Here is an 18,129-nt window from a genome sequence, read left to right as displayed (position 1 = left end):
CGCGGAACGCCCCGCCCCCCCCGCCGCCGCCGCCGCCAGCCCCGCCCCGCGCCTCGCTCCGGAACGCCCCCTGCCGGCGGGGCGGGCTGCGGCTCGGGGCCGTTGGGCCGGGGGCGTGCGGGGCGGCGCGGGCACGGCGGCCTTTGTATGGCGGAGATGGCGGCGTGCCGCGAGGCCGGGCGGCACCGGCGCGGAATGCGGGCCCGGGAGGAGCCGCCGCCGCCGCCGCCGCCGCTTTACACGTGTAAATCCGGCCGTAGGCCGCGGGAGCCTCATCTGTGCTCGCTGTGGGACCTCCAGAAGTGAAGCGGGCCAAGGGGGCCCAAAGAGCCTCTCAGTGGTGATAAATACAAATCACGGCAATAAACCAAATATCACGGCAATAAACCAAATAAATACCACGGCATAAACGACGCTGCCGTACGTACATGTATGCAGCGCGCGGCGGACGCTGCGTGTCGTGAGGGGACAAGGAGCAAATGGCGGCGTGCCGCTGCTGTGCTGGATGGGGCGGCTGGGAAAAGAGCCCTGAGCGGAACAAACAGCCGGGCTGCTGTGTGCTCTGTGCTGCTTCTGACCCACGCGAGCGCTCCGCTGCTCCGCTGCTCTGCTGCGCTGCTACTCCTATAACGGTGCGGTGCTAAACTGGGCCTAAGTGAACCTGGCGAAGAATAACAACATTTTTGCTATTCCAGTTGGAAACAAAGAGCTTTGATGACTTCAGCCCACGATGCTATTTGGCAAAGTGCTTAATCCCTGCTAGACCTGAGGTTAGCACCTTCCTCCAAGGTGGGATATGCAGGAGGCGAGGTTTCCATGTGTCTGCTTTCCCCCAGAGGCACACCGAGACCTGTTCAAGTTGGTTTGGTTCATGTTAGTGAGCTCACACGGGTATCAAACCCAGCACGCCCCGATGGAGGACACTTCTCAAAGAAATACAACTAAAAGTAGGTGGAGTTTTACTTTTTTATCTTCCCCCCCACCCCAACTTCTCCCAGCCTAAAACGAACAACACTACTCTGGTTGAAATTGAGGTCACTCGTATGTCATACAAAGATTAATCAAAGAACTTTCCGAATGTGGCAATATACTCACCACACTATTCTGGAAGATGAAATATCTTTATTGGTACATTTGAATCTTGCATCACACCAACTTGAAATGGAATTCTTTTAATGAAAAGAAGACCACAACATATAAGGCCAAACTTTTAGAATTTCTCTGTCTGTGACCTTCAATTACTCATACAGGGAGATGATGTGCCCTTATACTAGTTTCCTGACGGTTAAAAAATACCTCTGTGAATCTGCTGTTCAAACTGAGACCGGGGCTTTGCCTTAGTCTGCTTCTGTACAGGTTTGAGGCATTAGGTTTTGGCCCTCCCACTGGTTGATACAGGAGGGAGTTGTTGTAGTGGCTGTTGCACAATGAGCATTTTTAATTGATCTTTTTAGGTGTGATTTTTGCAGAACGATGGGTCTGAACAAGATGTCTGTGCACACATGCGAAATATTACACTTTATTGCAAGAGCTTCACATTTCTTTCTAAGTTGCTGCACATTAATGTGTACTATGTAACCAAACCTGATTCCACAAACACTCCCAGGGCGAAGCACAAGAGCAGCAACTTCAGTGGGACTTGCATGTGTGTTTCAGTATCGATTATTTTCCATTGGCAGCAAGGCAGAAAGAACAAAGCTGAATTTCAGTGAGGGTGGGTGTGAGTTACTAGTTTTGCTATACTTGGTGTTCTGAGTCATGTGACTCCCTAAAAGTCATGACTGCTAAAAGTGCAGATTTTATCATTTAAAAGTCCTTATATCGAAGACTTGAAACAAGTTCAGTGCCCAAAACCTTCAAACAAACAAACAAACAAACAAACTCTTCTGCCTTTCCTTTTAACCTCCAACTCTGTCTCCTGCAGAGCTCTCTGAGTCACATTTTACAGTATTTGTTGTTCTCATGACATGCTAACACTCATTACTTTCCCCCCCCCTTTCATTTTTCACCCCTTTTTAAAATAGTCTGCTGGTCCAGGTGAAGTATGCTGACCTCCTTAAAGCCACGGGGTGTTCCACTGGAGCCAGGACTCTGGGTGACTGTAAACATGATTGAACAGAGAACGCAGAAGCCGTGTGGTTTTTATCCACTGAGATATGATACCACCATGGAAAACATAAGAAGGTAAAAGGATTGTTTCAGGAAAAAAAAAATGAGAGGCTCAGCATATCTCTAAACTTTTTTTTTTTTTTTTTCCCCTCAAAATGCATCGTATAACATCACATCACATGACTGAACTGAAAACATCCAATTTATTTTTACAGATTAGCCACAATGACCCCCATAATTTATGCTCATGGCACTGGAGATGTTTGATATGAGACAAGGGCCAACTTGTAAAAATAAATCTTATATTTTATCCCTGAGTTTGTTTTGTGCTGGGGACCATTTGCTGCTTTTCTGGAGAATCTTCAGCACTTGGTATATTATGTATGGTGTAAAAAATTTGACAGCAGACACACAGGAAAGGCTGACAGACCTGTGTTTACTGTATTGCACTGTATGTTACTACACAGTCTGCAATATTAAACCCGACTCCAAACTAGACTTTGGAACCAGGCAGCAAGTCCAAAATTGTGATAATCTCCTCCGTAACAGTAGAAAAAAATAAAATAACATTGCTGAAAGTTGAAATGTTTAGTTTCAGTCCCAAAACTCCTAATGTACTTAAATTTGCATTTATGTTCTTTTGAATTACATTATGTAAATTTACATTCTTTAAAAAAAAATTGTGCTAAAAGTCTTGTAAACTGGTTCAAGCCCTGCTCTACTGCACATGAGAAAACACTGGCTGTCAGAGAGAATGAAAACAGAGCTGACCAAGCAACAGGAAGCCTTTACCTAAAATTAAGTCTTTCGAGAGTTACCATGGGTGTTTGTTTAAAATAACTGATCTGAACAGCAAAGTATCCAGGCAATACCTGGGAGCAGGAGATCAGCCAAGCTTCGTTCTTTTGCACAGAGGCTCTCTCATTTTAGAATCACATGTAAGCAGCTATTAAATACGGACTGCAGTGTGGTTAGGGCACAAACGGGATTTTGGGGATCTGGGCTCTGTCCCAATGTGGCCACAGACTTTCTGTGTGATCTTGGGCAAGTTGTCTCACAAGGCACACAACAGCAGGCAGGTTAAAATAAAATAAAATAAAATAAAATAAAATAAAATAAAATAAAATAAAATAAAATAAAATAAAATAAATAATAATAATAAAAAAGCCCTGCTCAAGCAATCAAGCCATTATATGAAACTCTCCATATGCTGGCATGAATGGATAAATAAAGTAAATATGCAGTGTTTTTGCTTTTAAGGAGATAAGCTCAAAACCATACTCAGAGAGTAACTTAATGGCTCAAAGCTAGAGAACAAATTTCAGAAGTGTTTTGTAAGATGATTTTGTGCCGTGAGTTCGAATACAAAATTCGACAGTATTCATTTATGCACCACAATTTCTATTTGTAAAATCGGGATCATTTTACTTCTTTGCTTACAAAACTGTTCATAAATTGTTTGTGAGATATTCAGCTGAGAGTAGAAAAGAGACAGACTGATGAGAAAGCTTTATCAGTGTTCTGTGGCTTGTTTTTGAATTTCCCCTTCACACAAATTACGTCTTTCAGCATTATTTCAGCAACGACTAAAAGAAAATCCAATCGTGTCAGATGATTCTCATGTTTTTGCCTCTGCAGAAGCGCACACAGTGGTGTGTTTACAGGAAACGCCTGCTGCAGGGGCAGTTTGGTAGTTAGGCACGGTCTCAGATTTGACTAACATGCTCACATGATTAGGTTTACTAAATGAAGACACAGATGAGACAGTGATGAGAAAGCTGCAAGCAATCAGGTTCTTGCAACATCAGATAATCCATGGAGCGACTCTGTGCTGCAGCCATGCACAAGGCTCCCTCCCCCCCAAGAATGTGCCCTGCTCTTGCATTAGCAGCTATCTCCTCGGTGCAGATTCAGTTACCAGCCTCCCTCTGTCAGCAGCAGCAGCTTGGGGGGTTGTGGTTTTGTTCTCCCCCACCCCCCTGTGCATTTTAGGCCAAAGTACTGCGTTCTTTAAAAATGCATTTGTATTCCTAAGGTTTTTTCACACAACTAAAATTTGTAGGTCTAGTTAACTTTACCAGCAGCAAATCTAACATAGAAGTGTTTATTTTTATAATGAGAAAGAAGCTGCAGATTTTTTTCTTCCAGTATTTTATACATCCTGTCTGTATAAACACATAGATTCAAGTCCTGTGGGGCACGCTGACAGTACAGCTATTAAAGATTTTCTATTTGACCTTGATTTTGTTTTCACTGAGTATGAACTTTAACAGACTTGAAGCATGACACGCCGTTTCTTTTCATTTATCACAAGCACATGTAGTGTAGGAGAAGACGTAAACAGAAGCTTGTTCAATAGCATGTAGATTTCTCAGCAAAAATGCATCACTTTCTCCCAGCTCGTTTTGCTCAACGTTTTATTCCTGTACTTGGTTCTGCGAATTTCCGTTTTCAAAATGAGGGCATACTGTGATGTGAATGTTCTCTTTTCTTATAACTAATGGGTAAAAGGTCTTCGGGATCTTACTGTCATTTTATTTAAGTACACGTGAGTTGGTTGATAGCATATATGACATTAGTAATGAGAGCAGCAGAGCACTACTGTGGTCACTAAAGGAGAATAAAGATTTGCATGGAGAAGTAATGTCTTTCATTGGAGTGATGCAGCTGGAAAAGAGGAGGGCTAGTGGCACAGCAGCTCTTCCCTCAGGACTGAAAACAGAAGCAAACTCCAAGCATGCACATACTGTACTGTGCAGGCAATGAAAAGAAACACACGGGTGAAATATAAGCTATGGGAAAAAAAAAAATGAATAAACTGAAGATCCTGGAGTCATACTTTCTGCCCCAAATGTGCTCTGCTACCAGGAGCAGAGGCCTCCAATTTTTGTTGTAACTTTCCAGATTGTCCACTCTGCTATCACCTGGCCTTGACTCTGAATATCAAGGGTCAGATCTAGAGATCTGTTATTCCACTCTCTTCCTTGATTAGTTCGGGCTTCCAGCCTTCTCACTCTCAGTTTATAAACTACTTCTTTCCACTTCTTAGGCTATGGCAAAAGTAAGAATGCAGCCACCCCTATGACTATTTAGCAATTGACACTATTTGTCAAATAGTGAGAAATTTTTCCCATTAAAAGCCCAGCCCTGAGCAGACTTCACGTGCAGAGATGTAGGTACACACTGAACTGGCTCTAAGATTGGGGCCTAAATGTATTGTTTTGATAAGATTATATGCTTAAGCATTTAATAACACAGCATTCTTCCCTCCACGTGTTCACACTTGCTACAGAATAAGTTGGTTTACAGCAAGATCCCAAACCTTGCAGAGATCACAGGTCTGAAGGACTTTGACGCCGTGTTTCAATTCTGTCACCTGAATGATGCTGTAAAAGGAATTCAAGTGCCACCTTTTTCTTCACTTCTCCTTTTGGGATTGTTTTCTGTTTTGCTTTCCATTAAAAGCTTTCTCTGTTTTGCTCTTAAACAAATGGAACTGAAATTTCAGACCTGCTAACAATGTTATTTACACTGCGTTTCAACCTACGTTGTGTATTCCCAAAATAATGGAAATAGCCCGTCTGAGCATCTCAAGATGTCCTTAAAGGAAGGAGCTATCTCCAGGTGAATTCCTCCCATTGTGGGAACTGTGGCATTCAAAGACACAGTGCCTTCAGGAGCAGTGGTCAGTGCTGCTGGGACCTGAATGTGAAGGCTGAGCTGCAGGAACTGAACCACAGACAAGGAAACAAAATTATCTGCCTGTGGGTAGCAGAGAGAGACTGGGGATGTTCATGCATATTGATTCAGAGTTAAGGAAGTATTCACCTCATGGTCGTTTGGTATCAGATTGTCACAGACACTGTGAGATCACTGTGATCAGTTAAATGAGTTTCTGGACACACAAGAGAGCTGCTCCAAAAGTAATGCCTCCTATTTTATGATGTTGGCCCACAATGTCAGAGGCAGATGTTGGTGGTGTGGTAGTAAGGGTTGAACCTTCCTGCCAATGTTGCCACTACATTTTGTTGCTGTGTGACAGCTGGCAGCACAGGGAGAGATTGGCAGATTGGTGTCTGATGTGGGAGTGTGTAGGGAGCAGAAGTATGGAACTGTATTCTTCCACGTGGAAAAAAATGGCATTCACTGACACTCACTGAAGTTTATGGAGACCAAACAGTGGATAGCGGCACGGTGAGGCCATGGTGGTGTGTTTCAGCAGTGGTGACAGTGACAGTCACTGGTGCAGATTGTTATGAGCGTGGTATGCAGGCTCCTTTCATCACTGGTGAAAACACACAGCAGTAGCTGAGAATTTACTCTATCAAATGGTGTTATTGTGCTCTTTGTATCTACTGTAGTCTCCGCTGAAATAAATGGGAGGCGTTACTTTCAGTGCGACCTATGGACTTTTGTAAAACTATTTACCTTGGAGTGTGTCCTCTCATTCAGCTATAGTGCTATTACAGCACTTAAACAGCTGAATGCTATGGCAGAGAGAATGGGAAACAGAAAGTAGTTTTGTCATTCTGTCATAAACTTTCAGCGTTACAAATAATAATTGTCTCTCATAGTCTGAAAGTGCCGATGTGTTAATAATGGATGATGGGATTCTTGCACATGTGTTTATTAATTTATAAACACTGCATGGCCTCCCCATAAAAGGTGCTCTATAAATAGAAAGCTAATATTGATCACTCCTGAAGTGGAATTACCATTCTGGGAGGGCTGCAACGGTTTTTTTTCCTAATCCGATAACAGAAAGAATTCCGTGAGCTTGTTCTCTTTGTTATCATTACTTGCTTCTTGCTACGCTTGCAGCCTCATCCGCGCTTCCTCCTTGTATCAGAAATGAAGGGGAAAAAAATCTGAGGCTTCTTAGCGTTTAGAAATGCCATCGAGCTGGTATGGCAAAAATGCGCATTTGAAAGGGTATATAAAAAAGGACGAGCACCCGCTTAAAACGAGGTATTAGCATGACAGTTGACAAAGGCATGCTATGCTGCCAGATCTCACCGGGTTCTAATGCTAGTTAATGAGATCAAGTATTCCTTGATCTGAGCAAGAGATAGTTACCCCAAATATTCCGAACACCGGCAGCAAACTGCTTCAACTGCTTCCCCATTTTGAGAATTATTGCTCACACAGCACGGCAAGATATCGCCTTCCTTCAGGCCCCGTTAGCTTTTTCCCCTCTCCCCGCTGCCCGGTAGCCCCAGCCCTTTCCCCGCATTTGCTGTTTGTTTGATGTTCATTTTTCTGCTTCCCCGTCCTCTGCAGTGCGCGGGGTGGGAGCGGCCGACGAACAGGTGATGAACATTTGCCACCCGTGCTTTGCTCCGAAGGGGGAGGGAGAAAAGAAACACGCTTCCCAGAGCTAAGAACCCTTCGAGCCACTTTCAAAATCAAGCCCCGAGCGCTATCTCTGTGCACAGATTCCCCAACTTCTACCACGCTGATTGCACTGACATCCCCCGGACAGCGACACCAGGGAAGCTGCCGAGAAGCGCAGCCCGGGCCTTCAGCCGCGTCACCGCACCAGCTGGGAGCTCAGCCCCAGGATGCTCGGCGGGGGTTTTGCTTTCCCAGCCCGTTACTGTTCTGGTGCCGAGGGCCGGCTGCCGCCTGCGAGCCTTCCTTTCAGCTAGATGATGCCCGCTCACGTGTGGAAGGGCAGAGTTTGGCGCTGGGCTTTGCTGCTCTGGAAGTGCTCTGTGCGATTTGTGTCAGGATGCTATTCTGTGTACTTGGCTCCATTTTGCCAATATTACACTAATTCCTGCATGACATTTTTTCTGCTGCAAAAGGATTATTACTAAATAATGAAGTTCTTCTGATGTTTGTTTGTTTGTTTATTTGTTTCTTTTTCAGTAAACTAACATAACTGGCCTTTTTCTTCCCTCTCACAAAGCCTGCGCTCCACACAGTAACACACACAGCGCGCACAACTGGGAACATTTTAAACTTCAATGACTGAGGTCAGACAGGAATGAAGGTGAATTGTTCTGTGGAAGCAAATGCAAAAATTAAACCATCAGAAATGAAAGGGCAAACAGAACTGAGCTGTAAATCCCTTCCAGTTTATTCATTTGAGATGGTATTGCTGCAAATTACATAGGAGAAAAATAATTATGTGGACTTCTTTTAATCTAAGTGTTCTTCCGAAGATAAAGGATTTTACTTCTTAGAGTAACAAACTTTCCATAAACACAGTTTGAGAGAATACAGTTTCTGCGAGTAAGAAATTCTGCTGCTGTCAGAACTGCAGAGCAGCAGAGCCCTGCAGGTCTCCTAACTCCAGCTTTGGTGCTGACAAAACCCCAGCCCAGCAGATGCAGCCGTAGCTTTACCAAGGCCTTCTAGAGACAATATAAACCCTGAGAGTGAAAAAATGCTTCCTGCTGCACACTTCCTGCTTCTTCTGCAGGAACAGCACAGACCAGTTTGCTTCAGACACTGCATCCTTATCGGGATCTGTGGTGAATTAAACCCTTTGAAGGAGCACACAGAAGTTTAGAAAAAGGTGTCCAGTGGTAATGCTGAATCTGCGTGTGCACAGCCAGATAAATACTTTTCACAGATATTGAAGGGTATTCGTAAATGAGGTCATTTTAGAAGTGTGAGAAGAGTGCAAAACTATTCTGCTTTGTTAGGCATCAGTGTGATTTCAGACATTTGTTACTGAAGGCGGCTTTTCCAGAGAAATTTGCAACTCAACAGAGTATTGCAAATGCACCTGAAGCTGGATGTCTGCTTGAGGCATGTCATTATTTTAATTCAGGTATGCACACCAAGTAATTGTACATGGAAACAGCTACTTGGGAAAATTTGCCTTTCCTTTTACGTGTGCAGACACCTGGGAGAAATCAGAAGAGCTCATCACAAATCCACGCTCTTTTCATTCCCTATATGTTCCAACACCAGCACGACCTGCAGCTCCATCCCTGCAATGGATCCCCAGACAGAACCACCTCTGAAGCACAGGGTCCCAGCTGCAGGTGCCCAGCCATGTCAGCCCCGTGCCCCTTCCTGCAGCCCTGCAGCATCCTTCCTCTGGCCCCACCGTGCCGCCTTCTCTCAGACTCGATTTCTGTGCTGCTCCTTTTTCTGCTACTTGTTCAACCTGTGCACAAAGGCACAGAGAAGAAAGGAAACACAGGATGTGTCTTTCTGGTTTTGTCGAGAGGATATATATAATTTTTTTAGAAGTTACAATGAATATAGATAGACAAGGGAAAGAGCAAGTGTGCACGTGTGCCATGAGTTACAGAAATATCTCAATAGGCATTTTACTATACTCTTGATTTCCCTACCCCTAGCAACATGCTGACAAATCAAGAACTGCCATCCTATATACAGTACTCCAGCTGTCAGCCTTAAGCAGTGCCTCTCCTTGCCAGAGTACAGCCTTTCCTTTGTTTCAGCTTTGGAAATAAAATCACAATTTGTAAAATAAAAGGAAAAGAATTTCTTTTCTAAGGTAGGGAAGTCACTAATCCTTTCTCTCATGCAGATATTTCAAAGGTTCATAACTGCATTAACTGCTCTGAACAAGAAGCCATGTACTGCATGATAATGGATTTGTAGTAACAGCGTGCCCTGTATTTAGTATAATAATGACCAGTTACATAAAGTCTACAGACTCACTATACTACCCCAGGCAGCTATTACTTAATTATATAAATATTTTCATTGATTCTAATTATTTTTAGTAAGAAACATTCGTAATCTGAGCAGCCTTTGTTTCTACTTGTTCATTTTTCAAAGGAGGAAAAATATTATTTGAAAATAGCAGGGAGAGCTGTGCACTATGTGAATGTCCTAGGCTTTCATGTCATGCAACTTAAAAACAGGAACAGGCCAAAAGTAATGTGAGCATTTCGGGGTCTTTAAAAATTGCTTTGTGTGGGAGTGAGTGACTTACAAAGGCACAACCCCATGTGCGTAGGTAGCACAAATCTTTCCTACATTAAATGTATGTATTAATTAATTAAATGTTGTAGCTGGCCAGTAGAACAGCACTGATGTATACTGGTGCAAGTACTTTACACAGAGCAATAGGCATCTCCATACCCATTTATAAATGGAGAAACTGGGCCTTGGAGAGGCCCACTATATTCTCCAAAATACTACAAGTCTGAGACACAGCTACTGAATTGAGTGCATAAATCCTTTAAAGAATACCATATGATACCCATACAACATTTAATGAACCAGAACCATGGACTCCCAACAATTAGCCAAAGGAGGAACAGAACTGGAAGTTGCAATACAGTGAGATCAGCTGAGGCTGCTTGTGTTTAGGTATTTCCAAACATAACCTTTTTGTCACCACAACAAAAATGAAGAAAATAGTTTTTTGTCCTTTTTTCTTCTCTTGAAAAATTCAAGGAGTGGCTTTGCCCTTCATCTGGCACTGCTGGCTAAAAGAGCAGCCCAGTTGGAATTTCTGTTCAGTAGCCTCAGATGAGTTTTCATACATCCCCAATTCCAGGGATCTGTACGGTGGATGTGGAGATCTTGTACTGCTTTTCTTGGAAATGTTGCCTTTATTGAGCACGTGATACAAGGTTGATTCACACACGTGCAGTAAGTTTGATGCATCCCGGATACATCAGGTTTATTCTACATGCACATATATAAATACAAATATATAAATACAGCCCATGTGCGTGTATTCCTGTCCAGAATATCCCAGACAGAAGTGTAGCAGCCCCAGATTAGCTCTTCAGAGTCAGGGAAGGACTGAGTGGGTCAGAGACTTGCTGGCTGTGAGGAATATATTGACTCAGCTTTGGAGACAACAGTTATACAAAATCCTAAGGGACAATATGGGAAATTTCCATCTCAGAAATCTTAACAAATCAGATTCATTTCCCCTGATTCGCTGCTGTGAATTTAGGATAGAATTTATCCAAACTGCCTTTCATCCTGCGATGCTCTTTAAATCCAACCAGGAGCTCAGCTTGGGCCTCTGCTGTCGGGTGCAGAGGATCTCAATCCAAGCTTTTTGGTTTTGTTCTTGCTTTTGTTTTTTATTTAAAATTAAAAAAAAAAAAAAAGGAAAAAGAAGAATCCTAATCAGATGGAACACTGGAGATGCTCATCTGGGGCTCTCATTGCTTACAAGCCAAAGACGATTAAGAAAAGTCCATGATTAAAAAGAAATCCCCGAAACTGCTCCTTTAGCTTGCAGGAGCCACTCATTCATAACACTAAAGCAGGACGTAATAGAACTGAATTATTTCTTAATCCAAGAGAAAAGCCCATTTGTATAAAAAATTAAATGAATGAAGTCAACTAATATGAGCATAATATAATGCAAAGCAATAAAAAATAATAAGCAAAATTGCGCAGCAATAGCAGGAATCACTAGGGAAAATATCTACTGCCCCGAGACTTAAGTTGGAATGAATTCTTAGAATCTTAAATGCTGATTTAAATATTGTATCTTGTAAATAGACAAGGAGGAAGCAACACTGAAGTGCTGTGTTAAACGCGCTCATACTAATCAAGGTCAGCTGTGTCCATAGACGGAGAAGTGCTCAGATGCACTGCATTCCACTGGTTCACTTGTAGAATTTTCTTTCCCTGTATCTTTTAATTTGCTAAATGATTTGAGACAAACCAAAGCACCTACATTTAATTAGTTTTATAAATCAAAGTTGACAATTCTTTAGTAACCTGTATTATTTCCCAGCGTGGCAAGCTAGGAAAAATGCAGACAAATTTATTTATTGACCTGTTGTGTTTTGCAAGGACAGCCAATGTTATATTGATCCAGCTATCAAAAATACTGGAGCAGGGGCAATAGCATCCAAGTGGCAGTGTCTCCACATGATCCCTCTGTACTCCTCTCCCCTGTGATACCCCCATCCCTTATGAATATGCAAATACCCCCATCCCCCAGCCAGGCACCCACTGGGCTCTTCCTTGCAGGAAGGCTCTTTATTGTTAGAAATCAAACCGAGAAGAGACCTTCAAATTTAGTTGGCGTATAGTTTGTTTCTTTCATCAGAAGTGATCATTAGTAACTGCTGTCGCAACTTTAATTATATCCTCAGTAACAGCTCCCCACCCCCAGCACTTTCTGTAAACCTTCCTTTGTATTACCCAGGAATCTGATCCTGCAATCCTTCATGTGAAACCCCTATTGAAGTCAATGGGGTTGACTCCCGATTTCCTCAGGTCTCACTTCTGCAGCGCATCCACTGAAGGCGCAAGCCTTACGTTTCTGATGCTTAGAAGTAAGAATGTGCAAAAGTCGTTGTGAGATCAGCATTTCCATTTTTAGTTCACGGCAAAATGAAAAAAAAATGAAGACTTCAGTATTTGACCTATTGGGATACCTCACTTGACAGTCACTCACGGGTTGGGGTGACAAGGTCACGTTCCTTATTCTTTATTCATTTAACCGTTTCATAATTATAAGTAGCAATGGAAAGCAAGCAATCTCCACAGTTAATAATATTCCTAGACCCCAGGGTACAGCTCTGCAAAATGGAGGAAACAGTGGGAAAAAGTTAAAAATTGTTTCTCATAATTTATTGTGATTGTAAAAAGAAATAATGTATCTTTTGAAATGGATGTTCATTCATATTTCTAGCAGAATCCACCAGGAATGTAGTAGTCTGCTGAAAAGATAGAGAGGACATTGAAAATAGGTCTGGAATATGATTATACAGTCGATGCTCTCTTTTTCCCATGTGCATTTTTATGCAAATATTGTTAGTTTCACCACCTCCAGTGAGCCTTAATTCCCACCGAGGCCTGTGAGAGCTGAAGATCTTCATCATCACACCATTATTTTATATATTAAAACATGGCTGAGGACAGGAGGTTAGGCTTTCATAATTGCAGTGTGCGGCTGGTGCTCCGCACGCATCTGTTTGCATCGCAGTGACAAAGGCCACAAGCCAAGAAATCACTTTCGCACATGCTCAGGTCCATCCCTCATCATGACCACATTTAAGTGCACGACCAGCTTTAAGTATTACCTTGTGCATGTTGTTAACCACATGCTTAAGTGTGGTCTCAAATAGGGATGCATTCCTGAATCCAAATCAATCAATCAAAATAGCTGCAGGTGAAAATTCTTCATACATGCTTTGTGCGTATGTCATGAAATATGCGTGGTCCTACAAGTGCAGACCTGTACTGCCTCTTCTTTCCGGAAAAAAAAATAATGATGTGCAATGTAGCCTGAAAGCTCCCTCTGGAAAATCAGGATATTTTTGCTGCTCAGAAAGAAAGCCAGCAATTAAAAAACAACAAACAAGCAAAATTAAACCCGCCAGCATTTCAGCTATATATAGTTTTGCGTTTTAAATTCAGATACTATTTGCAAACGTTTCCTGAAGAGGCTTGCTTCAGAGTAAAAAAGTCAGTTTTAAAAGGTAGAGTGTTTGAATAACCTTGTAGTTAGAAAATAAACAAAGTTTGTAAAAATAGTGACACGAGCGCCATGCTGGGCACGCAGATGGATAATATTGTGTTTTTCTTTCTGAATGTCTTTTGTCTTAAAGCCGGTGTGAAATCGAGAAGAGGGCCCCACATGATTGATCACCACACGCATCAGAAGGAAATGATTCACCACAACACTGCAACCGAAACTGCTTCAACACCTGATTGCAAACTTGGCGCTGGGGGACTAATTAACTGCTCTACCTGCTCCGAGATTTCAGTAATGCACAGGACGCCTCATCTCCTCTAATTCCAGCTGTGAATACCGACCGCTCCGCACCACTGTCACTGGAGGAAATAAATGCATGAGAAGTGCGTGGAGCAGTTAAGAAAATAAAAATATTTTCAATGATAATAACACATGACTTGTAATTCTTACTCCATGAAGACATTGTTTCCTACCAGAGTAAGTGCAGCAGGGCTTCAATGCACGCCTAACGACACTTTTTATCTCATGATCAGAGCGCGTTCAGCTTCAGGGTTTCCCTACTTTTTCCAGGAACTTTGGAGCTTCAGGTATTGCAGTAACATTTGTGAAACATTTTCCGAATTGGCAATATTAAGAACAGGAGGGTCATATTGTCTGAATTTAGATATAAAGCAGTACATGAAATCTCATCCAGCTACCCGTGCACTTTGCTCATAACTAAGCCAATGTCTCAGCAGATTTATCATCAGGAATACGAGTTTACAGTCTGCAAATGGAGGGAATGTATTCCTAGCAAATCATCTGTACAGTGCTTAGAAACAGTGGAAGAATGACTGGCAGTGTCATTTTTTTAGGGGAAAAAAATCTATTAGAATCTATTAAATTGTGTTTTGTTTTGTTTTGTTTTGTTTTTTTGCTTTCTAGTCTTTATATAACTGCAACTTAATGTGAGAAAATATGGACTTTTATACCCAGTGCCCACCAATTTGCTGAGCTTTTTTTTTGCCACATGGACAGTATTGGTTGTTTCAACAAATAAAATCTTTCTTCCATTTCCCCTCTTCTCCTATCCTCCAATTTAAATTAAAATGATATTTACAAATATGGTTTTCAGAAGAGAAAATAGAAAAGGAAGCCCTAAAATGTGGCAAGAGTGTGAAATCAATCAGCAGGAGGGGAGTATGATTTATCCTTTGTTCTCGTTTTCCGCGTGATCCCCACGCTTTGCCTTGATGAGCCGAAGGATTTGGTTGGCTCTTCGGGAGGGCAGCGTAAGAAGCCATAAGTGCAGTGTCACAGCGACATCGATTTGATGCTCCCAAAAATAACCATGCAAGAATCTGCGTTACAGCTCTCACCGTGAGCAAAGTTCATTAAGCACCTCTAATAAGGACAGGTACGCTACTTGCTCATCCAATTTTATTTTCCTTTCACTTTACAAGCCCAGTAGTTCTGCGTGCAGGCAGAGCTCTAATCAGTTACACAAGTGTGTCTCTGAGGGACGATCGGGGGAAAAAATTCCTTTTAATCTGCCCTATACACAACGGTGTACAAACCCATCGCCCTGACAACTGATCGGGGTTTAAAAAACCTGAAAATGGTCATTTGCACACGCACAGCTGTGGCAGGCACAACTTCAAGGCCTTCCCACCGCCTCTCTCACATGCCTTCCTTATCTCCGCATTAAAACGTATGGAAAGTGGCAGGCGTGAGGAGTGCAGGAGGCACTCAATACACAGCTGCAGGATTTAAACCTACGATGACCAGCACTCCCACAGCCTCGCTAAGAGAAATTACATATTGCATTGCAAATTTGCCCCAAACTGCCGACTTCTGAAGGTGTTTCCCTATAGGCACGCATCTGCATATTTTTAATGTAAATGAGAATTTCAGGACTAAAACAAGGTTTGCTGTGTATTTTGCCTCGTGAATTTGCAACAACCCTGAGCTCAGCAGCAAACTGCTAATTTCATACTTAACAAATTCATTTTGTGCGTGCAGACAGTTGGCAATTTCATCTCTGCATGTTTCCAATAGTAATCAGAAAAACACTTCCTGTTCGCAGTGTTTCATCAAGAAAGACACTGTGTGCACCTAAGGTAGAGTTTCTCCAGATTTCTTTGGCAGTCAAGCTTAAGATTTTGGGTTATACTTTCCACTTAATTGCAATCGGACACCAAATTACTGCTTGTGTTAATTCTGACGCTCTGACAAAATAAAAAAATAAGAACTACAAAACGATATGGCACCTATTAAAACATCACAGCCCTAAGAAACAGAGTTCTTTCTCCTTAAATATACAATAAGGAAGAAATGCCTGCTAAGCCGATCGAGCAGCTTTGTCCTGAGCTCAGCGGCGGAGGCAGTGATGAAGCAGCACACTGCAGGCTACTTGCCCAGCACTGCAGCCTTTTTGGGCCTACAGCTGGAGGCAGTGGGCTAGCAGGACCAGGGGCCATTTGCAATCAGTGTCCATCTGAGTTGTGCTACGGCTTTTCCCTGGTAGGCCTGGTATGTACACTATTGCATAAACACTGTGATTCAGACGCAAAAACAAAGCAAAACTTGCCATCCTACAGCATAGTAGGTAGTGGAACTAAGCAAACAGGATACCTTGGCCAAAAGCTCACGTGCAGCTACTCGATAAATACATAAATTCACAAATTCACAAGCATGACTAAGTATGAATCTTCCCCACAATAAATCCCATGTAGTGAAAACCACGCAGATTGATGGAAACACCAGAAAGGCTCAGTGCTCTGAGCTGACCTCACAGAGACAGCTGGGACAGGGCACAGCACCCACGTTGTGCTTTTCTGTGCCTGTTTCACTGAGAACATTAGATGGACTCACCGTATATTGAGGGTCCCCAAATCAGTAGCTGAAATCTATGGCTGCCAAAGCTGCAGTGATACAAAACAGTTCCTGGGTGCATGTCCCCGGTTGTGCCCTTGGATTCCCATCCCTGCACCCTCTCCACAGCCACAGGCAGTGCCCAAGTCCTGCTGTGGGGACTTGGCACACAGCAGCACCCCTGGCCTCTGGAGTTTACCAGGTTGCCCTTCCTGGGGCCACCAGCAGCTCTCTGTGCCCCCGCCAGCTCTCAGGGACAAGTGGCTTTTTGTGACTTGTCAGGCACGGCCCCAGAGAGCTCTCAGCATCTTTACATAGGCATATTTCAAGGCAAAGCAACACTCTGCAGGTACCGGACTAACTCTGCCACTCACTTGCTTTTTACACCCAAAATCAGCCATGATAAGATAAATGTGAGCAAAACCTAAAGAGTTTTTCAAAGACGTGAAATTTTCATTGAGGGAAGTGCAGCCACCGCGGGAGTCAAAGAAGGCAGCCCATAAATAACATGCAAAAACTCCGTACAAGCGCAGAGGAAATGTGAGGTGAGCACAGTGCAGCTTGTCAGTTATGTACTAATGGGGAGTGGGATGCACTGTGATCCTGCTTCCCTGCCTGTGCTGAGCGAGCATCCTGCACCGGGCACAGCCCTACGGCTCGCACTGCTGTGTGCTGTGATGAATGGGGAGGGAGACCACAGGAAAATGCGAAAAAGAAAATATAGAAGAGGAAACCACAAATGGCCGCTGCTGGGTATCAAAGTGTTCCACATGCATGCAAGGCAGAATGGACAGAGAGAACAAAACTGCAAAAAGAGGATGGAGTAAATACACGTACAATTATTTACACTGCTTATCGGATAAGCGTGGCAGGGCCAATAGTTTTATTGTTATTTATGAATAAGAAAGCAAAGAATAATGTTATCAGTCCACTTCTCATGTGAATATTTTATTGTTACTAGTATTTAACTCTGACTACTAGGACTTAAACACTCAACGTTTCCCAAATAAGAAAAATAAATAAATTTCAGAAAGGATAGGAGGACTTAGTTGTCTCTATCTATTATCAGTTATAATTCAGCCAAATGAGAACATGAATCAGTGGCATGGCTCAGAACCACTTCCTTGGTGGGGAAATGCCTGTAGGAGGCTACACACCTCCTGCCCTGCAGTGTCCCCAGAGGATAACTGCGTGCTTCTCACTCAGAGCACCACTAACACAGACTAACATTAAGCACACTTACATGACCTCTATCCAAGAATTTCACTGCACATTTTCAAGGATTCACTTATTAAGCATTGTAATTGAATTTCATATTTGCAGAAACTGAAGATGTGAAGAACTGATGCGACTGAGTCATTCCGAATGGGCGCTGAGTCAATAAGAGCAGTCAGGTCTCCTGATGCTCACAGCAAATTTTCCAGCACAGAATTTCAATTATGTTGTACCCAAATTTTTGAATATTTTCATTCCATATCTTTACTGTATAAATAATAATTCAAAGACAACAGAAGCGATGCTTTGTGTCACCTCCAGCAATGTCACTAGCTCTAGGAATACTGTTCTGTTGGTTTTGTGGGATTTTTTTGTTACATTTCAGTTCTGGGGGACAGAAATGTTCTCTTTTGTTTCCATGAGAACCGTAAGTTCATTTATTCTTTCTTCTCTCTTTCTCTCTTTCTTTCTTTCTTTCTTTCTTTCCTTTTTTTTTTTTTTTTCTCTCTCTCTTTTACCCTCTCTGAATTAAAACAAGAGCTTGAAAATATGAACTGAGA

General features: G+C 42.7%; 1 long non-coding RNA gene across 1 annotated transcript; it reads left to right on the top strand.

The window, feature by feature from the left end:
- The first annotated feature begins 136 nt into the window (after window positions 1-136).
- LOC149915647 (uncharacterized) lies at window positions 137-13,904 on the top strand. Its single transcript, XR_016471930.1, has 3 exons — window positions 137-947; window positions 2,025-2,184; window positions 13,635-13,904. It is a non-coding gene; the product is annotated as an uncharacterized LOC149915647 (long non-coding RNA).
- Window positions 13,905-18,129: the final 4,225 nt, after the last annotated feature.

This window comes from Phasianus colchicus, chromosome 17, assembly GCF_987193195.1.
Source record: "Phasianus colchicus chromosome 17, bPhaCol1.hap1.1, whole genome shotgun sequence".
Taxonomy (NCBI): Eukaryota; Metazoa; Chordata; class Aves; order Galliformes; family Phasianidae; genus Phasianus; species Phasianus colchicus.
The sequence above is the reverse complement of the archived record's forward strand: the minus strand, read 5'-3'. Positions and strand labels throughout refer to the sequence as shown.